This window comes from Protopterus annectens, chromosome 8.part0 (assembly GCF_019279795.1).
Source record: "Protopterus annectens isolate FY-2018-M chromosome 8.part0, PAN1.0, whole genome shotgun sequence".
In the NCBI taxonomy this organism is placed as follows: domain Eukaryota; kingdom Metazoa; phylum Chordata; order Ceratodontiformes; family Protopteridae; genus Protopterus; species Protopterus annectens.
This window is the reverse complement of record NC_056741.1, coordinates 260,240,328-260,262,426: the sequence shown is the minus strand read 5'-3', so window position 1 is coordinate 260,262,426 and position 22,099 is coordinate 260,240,328. Positions and strand designations below refer to the sequence as shown.

General features: G+C 37.4%; 1 protein-coding gene across 2 annotated transcripts in view; it reads right to left on the bottom strand.

Moving 5' to 3' along the window:
- Window positions 1-22,099, bottom strand: part of DENND4B (DENN domain containing 4B) — a 2,518,380-nt gene that overhangs the window by 238,117 nt on the left and 2,258,164 nt on the right. The gene's annotated exons all lie outside the window — the stretch shown is intronic.

The window sequence follows — 22,099 nt, the reverse complement described above, 5'->3', positions numbered from 1 at the left end:
AGTGAGAGACTGAAAGATCGCGGTGGTGCAGCGGTAGCGTTGTCGCCTCACAGCAAGAGGTTCTCCCATTCTATTCTCAGCTGGAGCGCCTTCGGTGTGGAGTCTGCATGTCCTCCCTGCGGTCGAGTGGCGTTCGAACAACATGTGTGAATGGGCGTGCCTTTGTTGAAAGTTTGGTGTCGGGCTGGCACAGTAAAAATCTATTGCCAATCATTAGCGGAGCGAAGTTCCGATGTGGCGACTCCTAACCGGGAAAAGCCGAAAGAAGTAGTAGTGAGAGACTGAAAAAATGTTGTCTTGGACCATCAACCACAACACTTCTTATGCTCTATATATGCATGTAAGTAAGATTATAGCACTGTGTTTTCTCTTAAGAATAGATAAAGATTAGAAAGTTAGATTAAGTGTTTTTCTCTGACATCAGACCTGCCCTACTGTATTCAGTTTCTGTGTGATCACTGAACTCTTCGATATCTCTCTGGTGTAGTAGTATTGTCTTGTGTTTTAATTATTTATTATTAAATATTTTAAAACCTTTACCTGTGGCTGGCTTATGTAGAGATAGTAGGCTCTACAGTACATTGCATATTTACAGAGTTCATTGTAATAGGTCACTCTAATAAGCCTTAGACTGAATAGTCACATTACCAATTGGATAACAACATTGCACAGTAATAATTGGAAACCCTTTTAAGGGCCTTTGGGTAGCTGATAACTATTAGCTGGTGGTGACAAAAATTACTACCGTATAGTCTGGGTAAAGGGGATACTGCGGTGGTGGTGCTGTGGTAGCATTGTCGCCTCACAGTTAGACATTACCCGTTTGATTCTCAGAGCGTTTTCTGTGTGGCGACATGCATGAATGGGCATTCCTTCGTTGAAGGTGGTGCGGTACGCCCGGCAAGCCAGCACGTAAAACTCTACTGCCGATCATTAGCGGACCGGAGTTCCACTGTGGCGACCCCTAATCAGGAAAAGCCGAAAGACACAAAAAATAGTCTGGGTAAAGGGGCATAACTGGAGAATCTGTGTCAGCCTTTCCCAGGAGTGTCTGTGAAGTTGTATAAATACTTATCTCAAAGTGTGGGTGTGTGTCAGCTACCTGGGCAGGGACACGAAGCACTGGTTGGACAGAGAGGGTACTGGAGGTTAGCTTGCCAGCTAGGCTGAGATCTGGACCTTATAGCTATGCCTGTGGGGAGTCTTATTGGGGACCTGGAGAGCAAGGGAGCAACCAGCCCCAGACTGACTGTGATTTCTGTGTGCACCTTTAAGGGAAATTGTATTTTACTGTGTGTATTAGTTATCCTTTCCTCTTCTATGAGACAACCTCCCTGGTGTTAGTGGTGAGGATTGAGGCTCCTTGATTGCTGGACCAGGCATGGTTGTCACAAAAGCCATTTCAGAATACGGAGAATGACAGCGAAAGAATTTAGCGACAAAGATTTCCTGACGAATGGTTCGGGCGTTAAACAAGGCACAAAACCAACAGCAAGGGACGTTGTGGTCTGGGCCTAAACAGGTGACGCAGTAAGAATGAAACTCTCTGTGAGGTATTTGCTTTCCACAGGCAAGACAATTGTTAACTTTTTCTGACACTGGTTAGAGCAAGAAAAAAGGATCCCCAACGGTGTACTTAGCTTTAGAAGACTTCAGGTTTGAAACTTGAAAAATGAAAATTTCAGGTAGCGGCCGACCGGCACTTGCGAACTGCTTCTCGGCAAGAAAGACTGATGTAATGGCATCGACTGCATGTTTTATACCCCCGATGACCTGACATCATGGAAGAGGTGACAGCATCCGATGCAGAAATCCCAAGACTCTGGTATTCGGAACGACTGAGGGCTACCTGCAGGCAGACAACCCAAGTGTGACAACTGCAACAGTGAAACATGAAGAACATATATATATATATATATATATATATATATATATAGAGAGAGAGAGAGAGAGATGTATACACACATATATATATATATATATATATACACACACACACACACACACACACATATATACAGAATCAATGAGAAGATATATATATATATATATATATATATATATATATATATATATATATATATATATATATATAAGTTTATTTAAGTTTGATGACCGGAGAAGTCCACTGGGCCTGTTTTCAGTGGAGGCCCGGGGAGAAAAGCGCCAAATATTGCAAGTTTTATATATATATATATATATATATATATATATATATATATATATATATATAAATATACATAAATAGAACTTCAATGTATATATACATGTGCATATATATATATATATATATATATATATATATATATATATATATATACACACACACACACACACACACACATACACAGAGACACACACACAGATATAGATGTGCTCAGGAGGAGGAGTGAAATTTCAGGGAAGGCAGGACCTGAACAATGTACATTAAACCACAAAAAAGAAATAAGTATGTTTAGAAGAAACCACAAATGTAGCTTACTAGCACATAAAAACACTATTCATTCCAGTGATTCAGTAACTACATGCTTTCAAATATATATAAAATAACATATGAATAAAGTAATTAATAGATCAGTTAACTAATCAAACAAATGCCTTCAATTAAGTTCATTATTCATTACCTACATGATCAAAATAGCTTCTTTCAATAACTTATTCTCAGCATTCACATTAAACCTACCATTTCTCTAAATATGCAATAAAATAACGGGTTTTAACATATTTACATCACCATTATGTTTAATCACTATATCTAATGCTATAGGATTCTATATTCTTTTATTCTTAAAATTAACATGTTCTTGAATCCTTTTTTAAAGTTGTCATATATAAAACAATCCAGAAAAGCATGACATTACATATATTGCACCCTTAGTATTATATATGTGCCATGGCTTTTAAAATGAATTGCATTAGTAATTAATATACATATATATGCCCACAAGGAAATGTACCATGTAAAATGAGAATATGCACTACACTTTTTACAATTTTCTCAAAATTACTATGCACTAGTATCTTCCAAACTTGTTCCTCTTTAACAGGAAATGACAATGTTTAAACCATGAAATTTAGAAATCGGACAAAATATGCAAATGTTTTTTTCAAAAAGAAAAAAATACGAAAGACAAAACAGGATCTGTAGAACTGCTGAAATATTTTAATGTGCTCTGGTACCTCGGCCAAAAGCCTTCAGAGGAATAAATTACTCAAACCCAGTAACATAATTATGCTTCTCAGATAATTACAATCAATTAAGTAATTACAATTTAAAAAGACACTATACCAAAGAACATCAGTGGAAATATATATATATATATATATATATAAATGAAAAAATATATATATTGCTATACCAATGAAACTGAATATTAGTTATTTAAATTGATATCCAAACCAACCTCTAGGTGCAAGAGTGCCAAAATTCAAAATAAACCTGCTTTCTAAATTCTGAGAAGCATAGTTCCCTCTCCTAGAAAATGATGGTCTAGCAAGCACGCTGAAAAACAGAGAATCATCAGATCCCCCCCATGATTACTATTATTCCTCTGAAGGCTTTTGGCCGAGGTACCAGAACACATTTAAATGTTTCAGCAGTTTTACAGCTCCTGTTTGTTCTTTCGAAATGTTTTTTTCAATAAAGAAATGAATAACTTTGAAAATAATGTGTATTTTGTAACAAAATCAGTGTGCTGTTATTAACAAATCAAGTTTGTGCCTATCTTTTTGTAAGGTATTCGCCCATCAAGTAATTAATTTCTACTTTTTATTGACTTCTAGGAAAGCTGATTTAACTTTATCCACTTAACAGCTTTTAAAAACAAATCAAATGAATAAGATTCATGCACTTCAGAAGGGACAAGCAATCTACATAATGTTAAAATGAACAATTACTGATGCAAAAGAAATCGTATGTAATGTGTGAAATGAGAAAAATCTTTAATGGTTTGTTTTCCCTTTATAATTGAATATGTACACGTCATTATGTGATATGCGGTATTAATAAGGATAAAGTATTTTCTGCTCTTTTAAAGTAGTAACTCAGTTTTCAATTTTTTTAAATCATCTGTAAAGTTAATCAGCACTTCTTGTTGGTTGCCACAGTGGACATAAACGCAAAGAATAAATATGAGATCAAAACTGACCCCTGAAATATTCCACAAAGTGGACTATACTGATCTGATTTAATATTATATATGTTGACATCAGATTTCTCTCATGAAACCCAATTCCTTATCTATTAAATCAAGTAAGGATTTCAATCTTCTTTCAGTGCCTTAAAAGGAAAATGAGGCACGGAGCTTTGTTAGATCCAGACATGATATCCACCAGAATATTGCTGTATTTGGCTGCTGTTATATCTGTGAAACAAAGATATACTCGGGCCTTTATAAGCCTAGCCACGTTATACCAGTGTTCCCTAAATGACCTTGATTAGATGGTCATTATTCACAGAGTGAGTCTATGATCAATACAGACTGCCCCTGTCAGTGAGGGGACATATGTGCTACCCACAGGGAAAACTAGACTGAGCTGGATTTGAACCCTGTCATTTGTGCCCTGAACATGAGTTCACTGCTCTTACGCCTGGTGCCACAGGGAAGGCTAAAAAGAACTGAGAGAAGGGCTCACTCCTGCTTTTATAAGTGAATACAAGGTTAACTGCCCTGAACAGCCATTTCAAACTTAGCCAATTTCCTCAGGTCAGACTCATGCCTTGTAATCTGTATCTATGAGGTGAAGACCTTAACCATTATAGAGCAACAGAAAATCCATGTTGGAAAATGTCAGTGTTGTCAAGGTTCCCCTGATGTTTCACACATTTTCACAGTAACCTTTCCAATGTTTTAGTAATAATACTTCCTAGACTTCTCTGTCAGTAATTATCAAATTAGTTAGATCCACCTCTCTTACGTAGAGAAATTACTTATGCAAACTTCCACTAATTCAGTACATATCCAATGGATACTGATTTCTGCAACACGCTTGCGGTGGTGGTGCTGCGGTAGCATTGTCGCCTCACAGTTAGACGTTGCCCGTTCGATTCTCAGTTAGAACGTCTTCTGTGTGGTGACATGCGTGAATGGGAATTCCTTCGTTGAAGGTTGTGCATTACGCCCGGCAAGCCAGTACGTAAAAATCTACTGCCAATCATTAGCGGACTGGAGTTCCGCTGTGGCGACCCCTAACCGGGAAAAGCCGAAAGACACAAAAACTGATTTCTGCAACACAGTGGATAGAAAAACACTTATTTTATTCAATAAGTGAAGATTTAAATGTGCATGTAATGCTAATGACTTTCTTAATTTTTTTCACTGCTTCAAAAAAACAAAAACATTCCATATACACTGTGGGGACTGTACCTTTACTAGACAGCATTTGTTTTAAATATTTACTGCAAACCATACTGGATTTCCTAGCCATCTCAAGAGCTATATCCTTACTATAAGTTAATAACTTGTTTCCATGACAGTGTTACTTCCCCATGCCTGTGTTCTCTGACATGTTTAAAAAAGACTTCGCAGTCAGGAAATATGCAAATGTGTATTTATATTTTCTTCTTGCACGTCTCATCTCTAATCTACATTTTGCTGTACTTTCCTTACACATTAAAAAGTTATTTGAAGATGGGTTATCTTTCCATATCTTCAGTCTTTTAAACTTTACCTTTGATAGCCAAGTTTTTATTCCACCATGAATTTCTATATTTACATCTAGGCTGCCTTAATATTTTGAAGGGAAGTAATTTGTATGGCCTCATATAGTCCATCTATTGTTAATACTGTAAAACAAATAAAAAAGAATACCCAAAACAGCCAAAGGTATAGCAGCATTTACTCCTGGGGGATTTATCTGCCTGCATCCTAAGAATCCATTTAGTTTCTGCTAGCTCTAAATCTATTATTAACCCCCTTTAACTGTACAAACTGCAATACCATAAATTCAAAAACATGACCTGAATGTAAAGAAATATGCTTGGCTAATGCATTCAATAAGATGTTAGGTCTGATATCACCCTGATGATGTAAAATCCGTTCCTTAAGCATTCTTAAAGTCTTCCCTACAATAAAAGGAAGTACAGTGTCTGCACTTTGCCAAGTAAATTAAACCTTTAGATTTGCAATCAGCATAAAACCTAGCATTAAAAATAAAATCTAGTATAGGATATTTAAAATTGCTGTCGAGAAATAAAACTACAAGCTTTGCAAGTTCTACAAGGAAAGGTGCCCAGTCGAACAGAAAAAACATGGGGAGCATTAGTAGATCTATAACATAGCTGCCACTTTAAAAAAAGATTATTCTTGAAAGTGTAACTGGGTCTGTCACCCACAATATTTCTAACTCTTTCATCTGAAAGGAGAACCGGCCAATACTTATTCACAATTTCACAAACTTGTTGAATGTCGTTACCATAAGTCAAAGGTAACCTGATGAGTATTGGGGCACCTCAACTCAGTGGTGTTACCAAATAACCGAGGATCAGCTAACCTATTAATGAATGGTGTGCCTATATCTTCACGCATGCTGTCAAACTCATGCTGTGTCCTATCTAATAATTCTCTCCTGTAACCCCTATTAATAAAGTCCCCCTCAAGTCTATGTACAGCTTCTTTATATTCACTATCCTGCGTATGTAATCTAGACATTCTCAAAAATTGACCCTTAGCAATGTTACTAAAAACATGCTTAGGATGCATGCTCCTTTGATGAAGAAGGGCATTTTTTCTACATGGCTTCCTGAACAATGAAGTACGAATAACACCATTAGTCATTTTAGTATCTAAAAATTCAATAGAAATCGAAGAATAATTCAGTGAAAACCTAAAACATTCACTATTTTGCTCTAGGTATTGCACAAAATTCAAGAAATCATGTACCGCACCTTGCCACAAAATAAAAACGTCATCTACAAACCTTTTATAATATAATAATTGTTCTGAATGTTGATGATTAGAAAGGACCTCCCTGCTCTTCCAGTTCGCCAACACAAGGTTGGGGTAACTGTTAGCACAGGGGGGTTCCCATTGCTACACCTACTTTCTGCCTGTATAAAACATCTTTAAACAAGAATACATTATTATACAAAATAATCTAAATTAATGAACCTATAAGATCAATATGTTCACTAGAATAATCAGTATACCGATGTAAAAATCTCTTAAGAGATGCTATTCCCATATCATGTGGTATAATGGTGAATGAAGTCTTGACATCCAAAGTCACTAACAATATATCCTATGAAAACATGCCATGGACTCTAGTAAAATTACCAAAGATGCATAAAAAATATTCTAGTGAACATATTGATGACAGGGCATTATACTCAATTATAGGCCTAATGTGGGAGGAGTACAGAGAGGTAATAACCTCCTTTTTTTCTGGATGTAATACCTTTACTTATGAGATGAACCAAGTAAAAGGCTTTCCTGACCACAACCGCCACATGATGGTCGAATGTGAGATTGTTGTCAACCTGAGTACCCAGGTCTCTCACCACAGGTTGTGTGCTTAGGGGGTTGCCATTGATGTGGTATTCAGTAGGGGCCATGTTTTTGCTGAATAGTATGATAATACATTTTTTTGCATTTAACTTGACATGTAAAATGGACTTTGCAAACCAACATGCACTCAGCCCACTTTCTTGGGCCGTCAATATTAACTTTTCATATCTTGGTTTGAATTTGCACTTTTCTTTAACCATTCCTGCGTTCGATCCTGATCAACATGAGATTTTTCCAGAAGTTTTCTATACTTGCAACTATATGCATGCATTTTCCACATTTCATGCCTTCTCATCAGGTCATTCACCTTACATTCTTTCTTTTGTTTTTTGGCACATTCAGTTATTGCCTGAATTTTATCTACTTCTGGTTTGATTTCCATTCCTGCTTGATGCCGATATGCTTCTGCTAGACTAAGCAGAGAAGTGATCTAAGCTTTATTCTCATATTTCAAAACTTTCACTATGTTTGGGTCTTGTGAGGTCAGCAGATGTGTGCACATACCCACAATTGCAGATCTGTATACGTAATCAGTTTTAAGGAGGCCAATCCCTCTTTCGCAATGGGGAATATATAAACTTGGTATGCAATGATTTTTTATGAATCATTTGGTGAGCATGAAGCATCCTTCTTGTTTTTCTGTCTAATCTATTCAACATGTTTTGGGGCCAGTCAATCACTCCAAAACTGTAAGTTAGGACAGGAAGAGCAAATTAGTTTATAGCTTGAATTTTGTTCCTAGATGTCAATATTGTTTTCAGGATTAATTTAAGTCTTCTAAAGTACTCCTTACTAAGCTTTATTAGCATTTGTTCATGTGTTATTGTTGATCCTTCATCAGTTGCTAAATATTTATACATTCCCTCTTGCTCAAGTTCTTTTATATCACATTCTTGTCCCAAAGTGATGCTTTCACGGTGCTGCAGTTTTCCTGCTTTAAAGGTTGCTTTTGCACATTTATCAAGGACAACTGACATTCTTATATCATCTGAAAAAGTTTTGACAACTTGCAGTTGTGCTTTCAGTTCTTCATTTGATGAAGTATATAACTTTAAATCACTGAAAAAGAGAAGATGAGAAGTTTTTATACTTTGTTGTTTTCTAGGAACTAAATTATAGCCATGGCCTGATCCGTTATGTAGACAGCTTAATGGGGTAAACTTCCTACGCCTCTCCTACATCCACTAATATATAAATTACTGTTTATACCTACCCACACCACAACACCACTCTCTCATCCCCCTCCCTCTCATTATCTCCCCCACACTCACATCATCTTAGCATATTTACAGCCTTTGAGTTTACCTTCCCTTAACCCACTAATGCTCCCTTCTTGCTCACTCCTCTCTACCTTGTAAATTAATCTCTCCTTAATACTCTTTATTCATTTGCATCTTATTTCTCATCCCTCTCCTCCTTAGTAAATAACCTATTCCCCACTCGTTTACCTAGCTCTCTGTCATCCTTCTACTTTCATTATCTCATTTCAAACCATGCCCCCGTACCTCACATCAATCCTGCTTATGTACCTCTCTTTACTTACCTCCTATCATACACACCTTACTTTTTATATTCACCCCCAACCTACGCCTTTCCTGTACTCCACAATGAAACCCTCCCTGCCCTTCTTAATTTGCCCCTCTCTCTTTAGCTCTTCCTTCACACATCTCTTCAAAATAAAAATTTTCTTGGTCACGATCACATTCTTCAAATCTAAATGCAAACACACTGGCTTTTACCTTTATATAAATAAACCTTTCCCTTTTTCTAACAATTTACTATCTTCCGGTGACATCCACCCCAGGCCCACCTAGCCCAATCACAACAAACACCTGTCTCACAAAACATCTCCCTGTATTTGCTATTAACATGCAAAGTCTACCTAATAAAGTTACAGAACTACACTCCTGGATCAGCCACCAATCACCACACATCCTGATCCTATCTGAAACTTAGCTAAAACCACACATTTCTAACACTGAAATACTACCTCCCCACTACATCTACTGCCAAGTTAGAACCACCAAAAAAGGTGGAGGTGTCACAATTATGTATTCTGAACACCTTAACCTATCTCCCCTGTCAATATCTTTGCCTAACTTTCAACCAGCTGAACTAATAATTCTAAACTGTCACCTCAACTCCCATAAGAAATTCGTCATTGCCTCTATCTATATCGGGTCTATATCAGATCATCGACATTTGAAAATGCCAAAGTACCTTTATTCGACAAGAAAAAGTCAAACACTGAGTTTGTCAAATGTCCAAAACACCGATTTCTTTCAGAGGGAAAGAAATTGGTTAGCTGTCCTGTCACACCTGCCCTTTCCCCGACTGGAGTGCAGTCTAAGAGTTAGAACATTTAGTTAGGTGCGGTGTGCGGGGCACTGACCCCCATGGTGGGGGGAGTGGGGGATTATTCCCCCCTCTTAAATACATTAGTTTTTATGTAGTGTTGCCTGTTGGTCTTCCGATTTCTTTCCCTTGGAAAGAAAGTGTTTTGGCCATTGAACAAACTCAGTGTTCGACATTTTCATGTCGAATAAAGGTGCTTCGACATTTTGAAATGTCGATATTCTGATATAGACCCATCTATATCCTACCTGGAAACAACATTCTCATCCTCAAATCTATTCTAGTGTGGATTTCTATTAATATCCCTTATGAGACCTTACTACTAGGCGACAAATATCGACTGACAAAAACCGTCCTCTACCTCTCCACCCCTTCAAATCAACCTATAGAGCTTCCATCAACTTATCACAACTCCTACATGCTTCAACAACAATACCCAAGGTACGATCTTAGACTGGATTCTTACCTCTGATCCCACCCTATATCATGATGCCAGAGTGCAGAGGACATGACCTGCCCAACTCCCTGTGTGACCACCTCCCTATCCAAGTCCGTTACTCTTCCCAAAGACCTAAATTCCACCACTATAGTGTGTGTTGCAAGCTTTCTTCTTTCAATCCTGAAACCATCAATAACAGGCTCAATTCCATAAATTGGGCTTCCTTAAGTACCTCCCTCCCAATGAAGCCATTCTATACTTTACCTACATTTTTCTTGATATACTCGACTCTTTAGCTCCTCTTAGAAATGTGAGAATTAAAGCCAACTACTCACCTTGGCTCATCAAAAACACCCTATCTCTCATGAAACTGTGACAAAAACTGGAAAAATAGCTAAAAACTAAATTGGCAACATTCCTACAAAAATATAAAGAACTAAGAAATCTAGCAAAAACAACTATTAACAAAGACAAGAAAATTTACTTTTATAATCCCCAGTTCTCCCAAATGTCTAACCCCAAAAATTCTGGCATATCATCAATAAAATCTTAAATCCAGGTCAACCTACCACCTCCAACCTCTACTTTAGAAATTTTCCCTTAGAAACTGTCACTTTACTTAACAGCCACTTCATCGAATCTATTCAAAAAACTTAATCAACCCTCCCAAAGCCATAACCACCCTCACACCACTCACTACACATGCAACCCAACCCCTTTCTCTCTTAACACTGTCTCCACAGCCTACATCAAGTCTCTTCTACTAAAATTGAAACCTTATTCTCCCCCTCAACATATAACCCTCTGTCCCCTCTTCCTTAAACTCTCTGCTCAATTCCATAGCCAATCCTGTCTCTATCCTAATAAATAGATCTATTCAAGAGTCTACTGTCCCCAACATCTGGAAATCTTTCTACACCATTCCACTTCACAAAGAAGGCAACTCCACTGAGCCCTCTAACTATAGACCCATTGCCATCCTATCTCCTCTATTCAAGATCCTCAAAAAATGTATTCATAATCAGCTTTTAACTTAACTTATTAATGAAAATCTTCTACCCCCCACTCAACATGGTTTCAGGCCACACCACAGCACCTCCACTTCCCTCCTACCCTTCACTCACACTGTTGCTGAAGGCAGGGACAAAAACCTCCTTGTGTCTTGCCTCTTTCTCAACTTCTCTAAAGCTTCCCATTCAAAGCTACTTACTAAGCTTACTAACCTTAATCTCTCCCTGTCTATTATTCACTGGTTCTCAAGTTATCTATCAAATAGGCTTCCAGTCTGTCAGATGTCAATCTGCTTGCTACCTTTCCTACCTATCCAAACTGGTTTCACTCAAAGCTCAATACTTTGCCTCCTCCTATTCAACTTCTTCAATAATCTTTACTCCTCCTGCAACTTCTCCTGCCCTTTCATAAAACCAATGACTCTACCCTTATCTCTTGTGCTGACAACATCTCCAATCTTCTTTCCATCACCCGAAACTCCTTCTCATCTGTGGAAAAATGGCTCAGAGAGCATCAACTTATACTCAACCCCCAAAAAACTAAGCTACAATTTCTTTCCAAAAGTCTCCACCACCTTAAATCCACCTTATTTCTTCGCTAGATAACACTCTTATCAAAGTTAAGCCTCATATTAAGTCACTGGGTACAATAATCGATGACTAATTCAAATTCGACATCAATATCCAACACTGTATCAAAAAAACTAAAATTAAACTGGGTCTTCTCTACAGGAATAAGAAATGTCTTGTTCCCAACTCCAAACCCACCCTTGCCCAAGCTCATCTCCTTCCTTATCTCCTCTATACCTCCCCTGTCCTAACTTAACTCTAGTCAAACCTTCTCTCCAAACTAGAACAAGCTTACAATAACATAGCCAGATTTGCCAGTAACCAACCTTATAAATCACATCATTGCCTTGCCCTGAAACAGCCTCATAGGCTAGAATTCACAGGCCTAAAGCAGATGCCCTACGCTGACCGCTTTAAAAAACTCCAGCTATAGTCTGTCGCATATCGTCTACTCAGAGGCGATATCTGCTTAACATACAAGGCCATGTCAAACCCAGAGCTGTTGGACATGCTACACTTAAAGAAATCCCAATCCCTCAGAGCCACACGCTCCAGGATTCTAAACCTTGTCATCACAATAAACAAAACATGCTGGAGGGATAGGTTCCTGGCCCATAGACTCCCCAGACTCTGGAATAGATTGCCCATACATGTCAAGCACAGTGCCTCTTTGGCCCTCTTCAAAAGGAACCTTGACAATTGGATGGGAGAAAGCAAATTCACCCCAGGGATTATGTCAGTCGCCCTGCTAGACAGGGGTCCAGGGAAGTAAATAGTGTGGGAAGAAATAGCCAGGGAATTGTTATGGCTAGGCTTGTATAAGCCCTACGGCTGATAGCCTAGTACAAACCTATGAATTCCCCCAGCTCTTACTACTTGCCCAGCTGCAGCTAACACACTCCCTACTCAACAAAGCGCTAGCCTGCCCATCACGCTCTACCTTAGTATCCCTTTATACCCCAATCCAGTCTCTTTGTAGTTCTGACCAGCACCTTTTAGACATCTATAAACCCAACAAAACTTTTGGTAAACTCCTCTATAAACACTGTGTCCCTTGCTTGGAATAGGCTACCACCTCACATTTGTCGCATCACTAGTTCCAGCTGCTTTAAAACTGAAGTCAAGCACTACTTTCTGAATTCAAAAGCCTGTCCTTGCTTAAATCCTCCATAATCTGCATTTTCCTTTCTTTTTCTTTTCACTACCTGTCTCCATCGAATAATTCAATGACTAATCTTCTCACGAGATAATACTATATTATGGTACTTGGGTAAGATATGTCATTATTGTAAATACTTAAATGTACTAGAATTTACCCCATTTTTGTTTTATTTTCATTCAGTTATTCATTTCACCTGATTACTGCATATGTAATTTTTGCTTATGTTGTATTGCTGCACTATTTTTCTTGGGTTTTGTATATTGGCTACTATGTTATCTTTTTTATGTTTGTATTGCTGGAGTTTTTCTCCTCGGGTCTCCACTGAAAACGGGCCATTGGCTCAGATGGACTAAACCGGTTAACAAATGTCAAATAAATAAATAATTCACCCCCCCCCCCCCATACAGCTCTTCATAATACCTTCCAAAGACTCAATATATCACTGACATTTTGTGTTTTGTCAGTACGTCCTTCTTCCTGTTCTTTCCACTCTCTCGTTATAATTTTAGCATTCAAGTCCTAACAACACTAGGAGAATTCATCTCATATAATTCCTTTAATGCAACCTTTTGTTGAACTATTCACTAATCTTCCATTTTCTGGATTTCTTCTCATTCCTTCCTTAAACATGTCTTTATCAGTGAATGATAACTGCCCTTTACACTCAATAAGTTTTCCTCCATTTTCCAATTTATTTCTTAAGCAATTTAACTCTCTACCTTTTATTTGACATTTGTTGACCAGAGTAGTCCAACTGGGCTAGTGCCTTTTTTCAGTGGAGGCCCGGGGAGAAAAGCTCCACAGTACAATTAAGCAAAAATTACAGAGATTGACTTAATATACAATAATAATACAATAGAAATTACAGGATTGGAGTAGAGGACAAAAATATACAATAGAATAAATGAGCAACTATTCTTTTAGGTACAAGTGAAAATCAGTAAGAAATACATTTAGTACAAGATATTTATCTTGAGGCAGATAATGGCAATAAGCTAGCAAAAATAAAATACCATAAAGGTAGTCTCCATGGAGAACTATGCTTTTTGAATGCTTATGTTTTAAAGCAATAGTGTGTGAGAGTGTTAATTATGAGGCAGTTGCAGGTGGGATATAGGCACCATGTTACCAGAAGTTAGGAAGTGAAGAGAATGATTAGAAGTAGGTGACTGTTGACTTGTTAGGTGGTTAGTGTTAGAGAAAGATAAAGAGGAGAAGGGAGGAAAGGAAAGGAAATAAGGTAATGTGGGAGAGAGGGAAGGGTTCAGGTGGTGTGATTGCAGAGACAAGACCAGGTGCTGTTTAGGTAATTTTTAAGAGTTTTCTTGAATTCATGGACATGGCAAATGTTTCTGAGGGTCAGAGAGAGCTTGTTCCATGACAGAGCGAGAAGGTAGCTATAGAGATTCTGTCCAATAGATGTTCTAGGCTTGTGAATCTGTAACAGACATTGATCAGAGCTTCTGAGGGATTGAGGGGGGTTGAAGAGGGAGACAAGAAAGGATAGGTTAGGGCAGAAGGAGGGCTTGTTCAGGATAGAATGGATGATGATAAGGTGCACAAATAAAAGTTGATTTGGAAACTCAAGCCAGTTGAGAGGGTGACAGTAGTGTGGTTTTAAGGGCAGATTAGCTGCAAACCTTGCTACTTTGTTGTAGGTTCCCCTTTATATAAAATCTAGCCTGCTTTTTTACCTACACATTTAGTTCATATTCTCTACGGAGTTGCCTAGGATCCTCCTATTAATAAGGTGCCCTTCCTACTGTTCTCAGTTCTGGTTTTGTAAATTCCATACAGGGAATTTCCTGTACAACTCTCTTTCCCCTACAAGTTTTAGCCTAATATCCACACTAATGCAAACATGATCTGAAAAGATAATTGGACTTCTTAGTATACCTAGAACTACAAGCATATGCTCCTTTGTGATGCATGTCTTATCTATTACTGACCAATTTTCTCACTTAGACTTAAGTACATACACTTTGCATCCTGTTTGTCTTTTTTCCATCATTCCATATACCATGCAAACTTATAGACTTCAAGAAGTAACTAGTACCTTTGTTGATCTTCAAAAACTTTATTTGATCCCTTCTTCCACTGATTTCATCAAAATTATATTTTGTGTGTGTGTGTGTATATATATATATATATATATATATATATATATATATATATATATAACTACATGGTCGACTTTTCACAAAGTCAAAATTCATATGGCCAAGACCATATGATCGACTTTTGAAAAGCCGAACATGTAAAGCAAACACTAAAACACAACGAACACTTAACTAAAAACTCCACCCCCATACCACCCATAAATTAAATATACCAAATCCGAGATCACACTACAGTGCAGAAGAAGTACATTTTCCCATTCCGCACTGTATGTTGATAGCGGTTCCCCATGGTCGGCTTTTCAAAAGTCGATCATATGGTCTCGGCCATATGAATTTCCACTTTGTGAAAAGTCGATCATGTGAAGGGGACCCATATATATAAATTATATATATATATATATAGATCTATAGGTGTACACATGCATATGATCGACCAGTGGATGGTCGAGCGTGTATGGCCGAAAGGAGTGCAGCAACATCTCAAAAATGCGACTGCAAGTGTTGTGAATCTCAAAATCCCGTCCCATTTCTGACCCATGTTAGCACTCATTTTAGGGTGTAAAGCAGTCGGGAATGCCAATTTCGGTGTTTTTACGACATTCTGACCATTTGGCATTCTGGGATTCTTGTAGAAAAGTCGGTAAAATGTACGGTCAAGCAATGTGAGCTCGACCATATGAATGTAAACATATATATATATATATATATATATATATATATATATATATAGACACACATACATTCCAGTCCCCTCGCAATGATCAAGATCCCCTACTGAAATTGCACTTTGGTAGAATATAAAACAAGACCAGTACGCACCCAGGTCCTTTCCAAGTTTCCTTCCAGCCTGCATAATGTCTCTATCTACTAACATTTCCTCTGTTGCCACTAACACTCCTCTGCATCACACCACCACTACTCCATGATAGCTTGCTTTCACTACAACCTTGTAAGCCCCTACATGCTAAATTCTTATGCTAAGTATCATCTAAATGTGTCTCTTGCAGAAATACCATAGTAGCTCCTGCCTTTATGACATTCAGTATCTTTTTTCAGTTTGTCAGCTATGCACAGTCCAAAAAAATCACTTATACCTTTGCAACAGTTAATTTAGTTTTTAGACCTTTTCCTCCTCCTTTTCTATTCATTAAATTCACTTTGCTCTGATCTCCTCCTTACCTCATCTCATCCTTATACTTGAAATCTTGTGGTTACCTGTTAAGAACATATTTACTTCTCCTTAACCCCACCATTTCTTTATATCTCATTTCTAGCCCATATTTACAGGAACCCTGAGTTACCCCTCCCTCCATATGCGGAAAAAACATCTGTAGTTTACCCCCAGCAGGAGATCCATAAACTCAGGTTATAAAAAATTCAACAAAGTACCACCAAATACATTAAACGTGCTTCCAAGACAGGGACAAAAGCCCCAAATTAGCAAGGAGCTCATTTGTCCCTTCACTCCCTACTTGGGCGGGTGGCAACACCTTCTGTTTTTGCCTTAAAAGACAGGAGAACTAAGCTGCCATTCTTTCCACCCAGTTTTATCTTTCATTCTTTTATTTCAGCTACTGTAAATACATTACACTAGTTACTGTCTACTGCCTTCACTTTTCTAACAATATATTAATACTCTTCATTAAAAAAAAAAAATTTAGTTGTCTTTTTTAAACTCTTGTCCTTTTTACCTTTTGCCTAGCCCCACTTCCTCCAAGATCTTTTTGCTCTAAGAGTCCCTTGACATTCTTCCTTACATCATCCCAATCAAAAACTTGACTGGCCACTATTAAAAATAGTTCATCTTGCAAATAAATTAAAGAATGAAAATTTACCCACCAGTTTCTTAATTACTCCTATTGTCTGTTTCACAAATTCTCTATCCCCTACTACTGACTAGGTCTCAGTTAGTAATGCAAGTTATTTCACTGTCCTTAACCTTATGTCTCGTCTTCACAAACAGTATCCAAATTATCATGCTTTCTCTCTCTCTCAGTCTTACTGGGGAATTTCCTCTCTCTCTTCCTTTTATGGATTAAACCAGTGCTTGAATGTCCCAAAGTAAGGCTTGCCCTGTACTATTAAGTACAATAATTTCAATACTTTCCAGACTGAAGATGATATGAAGCAAAGATTTTAAATTTCAAACACCACAATTTATTCCTCTTCCTACTCTATGCCAAACATCTTTTTTTAATGTTCCAGTTTTATTAATTACAAAAATGTATCTGTAGTCTCTTACCAGACTATGCAACTCGTGCAAATCACAGCTTAATTCCTTTATCCTTCTCGGTCTTTAAAGTATAAAATCAAGCTGCCCTTCTCCTTTAAAGAGCTGCACTTTTTAAACAATGGAAATATCGTCTTTCCATGTACAGTTACAGATCTATGGACTTGTTAATTCTTCTGCAATAATCATTTCTTTTATTCTGATGGTCTCCAGTGACCTAGTACCAATCCCTTCAATGGCTGCCATCACCTTTTATAGAGCTGCCAGATATACATGGTTCTCTTCTTGCATGTGGCAGCAGAGTAATCCCAGTCTATGAAAGCATAAGAACTCCCAAACATTAAGTGCAGTCCTAGCTTGCACACTTAGGTTCATAAGAGGTTACTAGGCTAGCAGGCCTAGAGCCTTTATAAGTCTAGCCATGTTAATCCCAAGTATCCCCATTTGCTCTTTATGGGTAGTTCGCAGAAAGAATTTACGAACAGAGTGGTTCTATGATCAAAATCCTGTACAATTATCCATGAGGGATACGGATGCCACTCTAGGGATGAATTTATGTTCTCCCATCCAAATATCCAGGTTGCGTTTGAATAGGATCAGTGAGGAGGTCTGTTTTACATGAGCAGAAAGTCTATTTCAGGAAGCGGCAGTCTGTGGAAGACATGTCTCTCTCTCCAGTATGTTGTGTTAATGTAACAAGTTTGGTTGAGATCCCTAGAACAAGGGACTTTTGTCCTATTTGACTTGCGGATGTGCAACATTTCCATTAGGTCAGGGCAGGATATTGCCCCACAGGCCAGGCACAAGTCATCTCTCCGCAGCCTATAAGATACAGCCTATGTGTTCCAGCCTCAGCACAGCTCCTCGTGGTCTTGCAGAGGGTTACAAGCAGCAGAGAGACGAAAAGAGTGACTTTAAACTAAGTATTTTTTTCTCTGCCTTTCTACTTGTGGCTGCATATTCTTGCTGAAAAGCAATTTTCTAGCTACTCTAAGAACTGAAAAAGCTTTGTTTTTGCATTTTACTGTTTTTGCACTTCTAAAAATCGTTTTTGTGTTGTTTAACTGTTGTAGGCTATACACTTAAGTGTGCTAGCCTGTTTAAAGCATTTACAGCAATTTTTGTTAAGTTATTGTTGTTCTGCTAAAAAAAAAAGAATAAAAAAAACAAAAAAATCCTTGTTTCCCACCTTTTCTGAACTATAGTAGTCCAGATTTCAGGTTTTGCTGAATTCTGGGCTGTGGTATAGTTCCTGTGTTGCCCATATCCTTACTTGGACAGGAGGAAGCTTCTCTGTTCACCAGTGAGAGTGGGGAGCTTTGAGCAGCCTATCTGTCCCTGGAGGAGTGGTCTCAGCCCAGCAACTAGTGGCTTATTGGCCGTTTTGGGCTAATTCCTATCTCTTTCAAGTTCTCTGCCTTAAAACCCGCATTTGCGCGGTTTTGCGCAACATCGTGCAGTGCCTTTTAAGCAGTTTTTAACTATTCCAGGCTCCACAAAGTCTACTCTTCAATTTTTCCCTTAGAACTAGTCAAACTCTCAAAGTAAGCACTCAACCTTTATTCTACAGCCCAGCACTTGTGCAAATTTCTCAATAAGCGCTAACAAACTTTAGCTCTACACCCCCTTATACTATCCAGAAGTACAAAGTTCCCTATTCGTCCATCCCGGACAATCAATAAATCAGTTCTTTAAACTATCCAGGCATGTCCAAAGTGCAGTTTCAGGTATACTCTCCAGTCCAGCTGGTGAATTTGGGAATCTTGAGGCAATGTTACAATTGCCTTATGTACACAGACAACCCTCTCCTCCTATTTAAACCACAAAGAAGCACCCCTTGTATCGACCCATTGTAAGGAACTGCAGGTTAGCACCAATCACAAAAAACGACGACAGTTTACCTAGGTTTCATCTTTAATGAACAGACTTCTTCAGAACAAACAATCCTAAACACACTTGTGAGCATATATACTAATTACATTCAATTAACATACCCATCTTTCAATAAAATGTTAATTAGCTTAAACTCAACCTAAAGAACCATACAAATGTATGACTATATGATATACATGCAATATAAACATACCAATACATTTAAAAATATATATACGTATATTAGCAATGTTAATATACAAAGGTAATCTATATTCTTAATAAATACGTCTAAAATATTATAAAATAATGTAAAAAAAATATGTAAACTAAAAGACATGTGTAAACTAAAAACAGTAACACACTACATATGCCAGTTAATATTCCAAAATATTTCAGTAAAATATACACTGAACCATGTAGGTTTTATGCAACTGTTTATCCCTTAATATGATTCAATTTTAGAATGGGAGCCAAACTTATGTTGCCATTGATGTCTGGCAACACTGTAGCGTCCAGCCTCAACTGCCACTTCATTTCGCATATGTCAAGGTGCACATCCAACACAGCACCTTGACCATCTTTTTTGATGTGCTGTATTATACAAAATTTGAATTTATGCCCAAAGTTCTGCTCTATATGCCTAACTAAAGCATTGGTGTTTCTCATATGCTTTATATTCAAAATATGCTCACTAATTCTTTCTTTAAAAGTTCAAGTTTTTCCTACATAAAATGCTGAACAATGGTCACATTTGGCTAAGTAAACAACATTTTTGGTAAAACAATCGTAATGCCCATATAAATCAATTGACACATTCGCTACTACAATTTTTGGACCAGTACCCAAAATGTGCTGACATGCGTTACATCTACCACACTTAAAATTACTCTTACCCCTATTTTGATTGCCAATGTCACCTAAGCAACAACCTCCCATTTCCAACAACTGTTTGAATGACCTTCCTTTCCTAAATACATTTTTTGGAGCCTTACTTAACTTACCCCATACATCATTATCCAATTTAAACAACCTCCAATTATTTTGTATAATGTCAACAATAGGATTGGCATCATAGGAATATGTAGTGATGAAATACAATTCAGATTCACTCATTTCGGTAGCATTTTTGATCATACCTATTCCGCTATTAAATTATTAACTGGAAAATTCCCATTACTATTCGTGGTCAATAACGCCATATAATTCCCTTCATTTCTTTTGCGTATTACTTCATCTCCAATGGAATCGCACAGAACAATGGGATATCCTCATTTAATAAACATACTCTTTATAAATTCCACCTCACTAAGAAAATCATAATTTTCACTTACCATTCTGGCAGCCCTAACCATTTGACCTTTAACTATGGCCTTTTTCTGATGGCTAGGGTGCCAGCTATGATAATTCAAATATGAGTTTGAAAAGGTGGGTTTTCTGTAAATACCAGAAGTCAAACATTTCCTAACCTTGTCCACTTTTAATCTGACATCCAAGTATGACAACTCATTTTTTCTGAAGTCAAAGGTGAACTTAAGAAATTGTACTGTTATTTATGTAATCTATAAACGTTTTCATGACTTCAACACTACCGTCCCAAATCCCAAAAATGTCATCCAAAAAATGGGTGTAATGCTGAATAGACTGCATATATTGACTAGCAAAAACATATCCCTGTTCCCAGAAGGACATTATATAGTTGGCATATATGGGGGCACAAGCAGCCCCCATTGCCACCCCAGTGCTTTGATTATAATAATGCCCTTCAAACAATATATAATTGTTATCCAGTACTGCTTCCATTAAAGTGACAAACACATTAATATGATCCTGCTCATACATCCCCGTTCTTACCAATTGACTTTCAAGCCATTGTAATCCAATACCGCTTGGAATCACCGAAAAGAGATTACAAACATCAATAGCCAATAAAATTGTATGATCACTTATCCTGACTGCTCTAAGCTTCTCAAAAAAATGCCATGAATCCTTAGTAATATAATCAAATTTCTTTATCCCTTTCTGTAAATGGAAGTCCAAAAATCTGCTAATAAAACATGTCTTACTTCTCTTCCCATCAACAATGGGCCTAAATTTAACGTTGTTCAATCCCTTATGTAGTTTTGGAATACCAAAGATGCTACTAACCTTCGGAAAATAATTTTTCAAATAGTAATACTCAGCCTCGTCATTAACAGGTCTTCAATCAATAAATCTATTTTTAAATACGCTATATGTACCTGACTCAAACTGCTCTCTTCATATGTCATCACCTAACATATTTAGCATGTAATCCGTGTAGTCGTTCATATCTACAATCACCATACCATTGCCTTTATCAGGCTTCATAAACCTAAGGGTTTTATCGTTAATTAATTCCTTCAACAATTTTTGTTCGTCTTTGTTTAAATTGTTAGCCTTATCAAATTCTCTTTTTACAACAATATTCCTGTTTTTCCTTATATGTTCTCATGTCCAATTCACACATTTTTTCATAAAAGGCAACAGTTCCATTTAAAGGCGGGTTAAATTTACTCGGCTTTCTTAGACTAAACCCTCCTTTTAATTTTTTATCAAAATACATCTGAAGGTTCATTCTCCTGGTTAACATTTTTAAGTCTATCAAGATCTCACTCAAATTTCCCCTCATCACTGGAATGAACGAAAAGCCTTTTGATAATAGTTCTGCATGTTCCCTACTTATTTTTTTACTGGAATAATTATACACTTGATAATCACCAAAGTCATTTGAGACTATACACGGACTACTTATTGCTATGACGTTATCAGCCCCCTTGCATGGCATCAATGACATTCAATAGTTGACTCAATTCCC